This window comes from Priapulus caudatus, unplaced genomic scaffold (genome assembly GCF_000485595.1).
Source record: "Priapulus caudatus unplaced genomic scaffold, Priapulus_caudatus-5.0.1 Scaffold1849, whole genome shotgun sequence".
In the NCBI taxonomy this organism is placed as follows: Eukaryota; Metazoa; Priapulida; class Priapulimorpha; order Priapulimorphida; family Priapulidae; genus Priapulus; species Priapulus caudatus.
In genome coordinates, this window is record NW_014578910.1 from 43,445 (window position 1) to 48,386 (window position 4,942).

At 50.2% G+C, this 4,942-nt stretch overlaps 1 non-coding gene across 1 annotated transcript; it reads right to left on the bottom strand.

Annotated features, from left to right (window-relative positions):
* Positions 1 to 3,624: 3,624 nt before the first annotated feature.
* On the bottom strand, positions 3,625 to 3,696 carry Trnaq-uug. The gene has a single exon. It is a non-coding gene; the product is annotated as a tRNA-Gln (tRNA).
* Between the last annotated feature and the right edge of the window lie 1,246 nt (positions 3,697 to 4,942).

The following is a 4,942-nucleotide window of genomic DNA, read 5'->3' on the forward strand; positions in this document are numbered from 1 at the left end:
TACCTTGTCTAACATGTCTCGGTGCACATGCATGACCACAAACTCCACGACAGATGGCGCTCTCGCTTATAGGCTCAATCTACTATATCCTATATCCAGGCTATATCCTATATCCAGGCTATATCCTGAGTGTGGGAAGGGGGCGCTGCATGCAGTTTGGCATGACCATTGCATTGTCGCGCCTTAACTGGGTCGTGCTGGGTCGGGGGGGGGGGCACTCCATATATATTGCATGGCAGGCGCGCCGGAAGCAGTTTTGGATTGGGGGGGGGGCAAAGACGCGCACACGCGCTCACGCACACACGATAAAAAAAATCGTGAGCCCCCTTAGGACGTGTGTGCGTGAGCGCGTGTGCGCGACGTGTGTGCGTGAGCGCGTGTGTGCGACATGCGTGCGTGAGCGCGTGTGTGCGACGTGGGTGCGTGAGCGCGTGTGTGCGTGAGCGCATGTGTGTGACGTGTGCGCGTGAGCGCGTGTGTGCGACGTGAGTGCGGGAGCGCATGTGTGTGACGTGTGTGCGTGAGCGCGTATGTGCGACGTGTGTGGCGATGAGCGAGGCCGCCGCGTATGGGCGGTTGAGCGCGTGTGTGCGCGAGCGCATTGTGTGTGACGTGGCTGCGTTGATCCGGTGTGTGCCTGATGTGTGTGCGTGGAGCGCGTGTGTGTGACTGTGTGCGACGTGGTGTGTGACGCTGGTGGTGCGTAGGCGCTCGTGTGATGCGGACGCTGAGTGCGGTCGAGCGCATGCTTCGTGTGACGTGTGTTGCGTGCTCGGCGCGTATGTGCGGACGTGTCCGTGCCGTGAGCGCCGTATGTGCGTGAGCGCGTGTGTTGCAGCGAACGCGCATGTGTGTGACGCCTTGCGTGTGTGCGTGAGCGTCGTGTGTGCGATTGTGTGTTGCGTGAGCGCGTCCGTGTGCGCGACGATCTGTGCTGCGACGTGCATGTGTGCGGTCCTGAGCGCTGCGTGGTAAGTGCGTTGAGCGCTGTGTGTTACGTGATGGGTGCGTCGAGCCCGCGTGGTGTGCGACGTTGTGTGCGTTGTGTGACCCGTGTGGTGCTGTGCAGCGCGCTCGTGTTGCGGGCGTGTGTGCGCTCGAGCGCGTGTTTGTGCACCGTCGTGTGCGGTGAGCGCGTGTGTGCGGCGTGTTGTGCGTGCATTGAATGCGCTGTGTGCGACTGCTGCACGTCGTGTCGCGTAGTGTTTGGCGCCGTCGGGTGTGCGACTGTGGAGTGCGTGCAGCGCGTGTGTGCTGAACGTTGTCCGTGCGTAAGCGCGTGTGCTGCGGACACCTTCGATTCACCGGCTCCTAGCGGCTCGCCATGACCCCGCATTGACCAGACAAGCAGCCGTCAGTGTGTGCGTGAGCGCGTTGTGCTTGCGACACAGCGTTGTGCCTGCGATGTGTGTTGCCGTGAGCGCCGTGTCGCTGCGACATGCCGTGATCATCTCGGCGGCTCCCCCCTGTGCGATGGGTGCGTGAGGCATGGTGTGCGGACATGTGTGTGTGAGCGCGTGTATGCGTGAACGCCTGTGTGTCGTGCGCTGCGTTTAGGCGGGAGTGCGCGTGGCGTATGTGCGGCTGGGTGTGTGCGTATGTGCGCGTCGGTGTGCGTCGAGCGCGTATGTGCGGCGTGTGTGCATGACGCGTGTGTGCCACGTGAGTGTCAATCACGCAAAGCGCGCGCAGCGAAAACTAAAATGAATGTATAATTAGTTTTGAACGTTAGAATTAACAAGTCTTAGCTCATACATTTTATTTTTTTTCCCACTCTTCTTTTTGGGGGGGCTTTTGTTTTTGCCCCCCCCCCTTTTGGATTGGAGGGACGGCCGCCTCCCTGCCCCCCCCCACTTCCGGCGCCTCTGTTGCATGTAAGTATGTGCCGCGGGAGAGACCCATTTTCAACCCTAACCATAAACTTCCGTTCCAGTGCATCGCAGTGCATCGCATTTTTAAGAATATCTCGTTCCAGAGCATTAAGTTTAGTTATTATGCAGATCTTACATTTTGTGCGTTCCGGAGCCCTAGTTTTTAATATTTCCGTGCCAGTGCATCGTACTTCAGAATACGTTGAAGCGGGCCGTCAAGGCATGCATGCAACGTGGTGTGTGTTGTATGTGTGCGTGCCGTGCGTGTGTTGTTCTCTGTGTGTGTGTGTGTGTGTGTGTGTGTGGTGTGGTGTGTGTGTGTGTGTGTGTGTGTGTGTTGTGTGTGTGTGTGTGTGTGTGTATGTGCGTGTGTGTGCGTGACGGTGTGCTTGCGTTCATCTCTCTCCGGGTCATGTTTTTTCTCCTCTACATAATACAACAATTATTGGTTCAAGTGCTACAGCATAGATTTTAAAGCAAATCACTGTTTCCCCCACAGTTCCGGACATCCCCTCTTTTAAACGTGATCGGTGTCATAGCATTTAATTTCAACGAAATCCTCGTTCCGGAGACCCCCATTTTCGAACATAGCCAGTTCCAGAGCATACCACATTCAACAAACATTATAGTTCCAGAGACCCCATTTTCAGGTCTGAGTTAGTTCCAGAGCCCCCATTGACTTCGCAGTGGCACATACCTACCATAATGTGGGGTGAGTGCCCCCCCCCCAGGTTTCATCTCCTTGGTATATGTTGCTCCTTGGTTCCCTGCAGAATTTTCAAAATAGTGCCACGGCAGTGCCGTGCTGCCGTGGCGGCCACTACGGCCCTGTAGAGAAACGTACATTAAGACTTTGGTAGTAAATATATTTCGTATTTATTTAGCATTATATTTTATTGAAATGCTCCAAGTGCCTGTGCATACACACACACGCACGAGCACATGCACACGCAGTCCGCACACGCGCACGCACACGCGCGCAACACGCACACGTACGCACGCACCCCCTCACACACAGAGATGCTGATGCTGAGAGGGTCTATGTCCCCCGGCGTACTGCAGGAACGTACCCTGGTACTATCTAATATGCCGGACCGTACCTCGCCTACTCCACTAACGAGTCTAGGGAGTCGCCTACTCCCTAACCCTAACCCTAACTCTAACCATAACCCTAACCCTAACCATATGGTCCATATCAAATAGCAGGCCCGTAGCCATGCAGCTTTATATTAGGGGGGGGGGAGTTCGTTTTTCAATGTTGGCAATTTGCTCGGCAGGGGCGTATACAGGATTTGTACCAGGGGTGGGTCTAACGGTAACCGAAAGTTGCGAGCACGCGAAGGGGGGGTTTGGGGTTATATGTATTTGTACTTTGTTATTATTATTATTATTATCTTATATTTATCTTGTTATTTCTTTGGTATTTAAATTCTTTTTATTGTATTACTACATTTCTTGTGCCGATTACAATTTGAAAAACGGTCAACCACTACGAGAAGTTACTTTAAACTTCATTACATTATTTTATTTGAGTTTACTTTATCATAGCAGAGATCATAATAATAGTTAGCTTGGAGTTAAAATAAGCTCAAGCTCAAGCTCATTTTAACTCCAAACTAACTATGATCTCAGCTATGATAAAGTAAATTCAAATAAAATAATGTAATGATTTTTAAAGTAACTTTTCGTAGTGGTGGACCGTTTTTCAAATTGTAATCGGCACAAGAAATGTAGTATTACAATAAAAGGTACGAGGTTCCACCGAGACTTGAACTCGGATCGCTGGATTCAAAGTCCAGAGTGCTAACCATTACACCATGGAACCGGGCACTGTACTTTCGTCGTACGCGCCTTTATCAATGGTGTGCCATCTAAGGCAGTTTACCGCGTGTTGTTATATTATTTTTGATTGGCTAGCTGTCGCACCGATGGCCAATGGTAAATGGTTACACAAGACGCGGTATCTATCAGAAGCAGAAGTGTGAAGGATGGAAAATGGAGGAAAAGTTCATCATTGGGTTGTAGTGGTTAGACTACACTATGGTTACTCCCTCGCAAACCATATAAGGCTATCAATATCGCTACAACAAGTGAAATTAAAACCTATTGGTAAGTTTTACAATTCGTCGCCATGATGTCAATCTAGACTTAGTATTTATACTTTTATAGTATTGGTACTACTGTACTAGTATTACTATTAGTATTAGTATTACTATTAGTACTATTAGTATTACTATTAGTATTAGTAATAATATTAATAATTTACATTTTACGGCTGTCAATGTTGTGACCGGTGTATCACTGTGACTGTTAGTGTTAGCTCTAGTACTAGGGTAGGCCTTGGCTATAGGCTATAGCCTATAGCCCGCGTACAGTGACTGCCGCAGGTTACAGCCGTAGCCGGCAGCAGTAACGGCGCCTGCGGCAGTTAGTGAGTTACGGGTGCCACTAGGGACAGCGCCTCTCCCAAGCCCGAAATAGTAGGTTTCATGTGAGAGATAGTGATCCGCTAGATGGCGCATTATTAATTAACAATTAATAAAATCAGTTAACCCTGACTCTAACCCTAACCCTAACCCAAATCCTAACTCTAACCCTAATCCTAACCCTAACCCTAACCCTAACCCTAATCCTAACCCTAACCCTATCCCTAATTAAAAATAATAATAATAAGGCCCTCTAGGTAGAGAATTCGGTACCATGGGAGACGCGCTGTCCCTAGTCGCAGCTGTGAGTTACTGAACACGGGCTATAAGTATAGTACTAGAGCTATGTGACTGTGTGAGTATGGTCGGGCTTCACTCCCCCACCCTAGTTTAACCAACTAGTTAAGTTGCTGACAGTCACTGTCAGACTTCAGACTATGTTCTATGAAAATCTATCTTGTTGAAGTTGTCAGGGCTGCCAACATTGGGAGATAGGTGAGAGTGAGATGCGAGGACGTGAAGCGACCGAGCGAGGGTGGGTGTGGGAGGGGGGTTTTCCCCCTCCCACGGTAGGGAGCTTTTGCATTTTATAACTTCAATTTGTGCAATTTGGTGCATACTAAAGTGACTCTTTTCAGATATTGT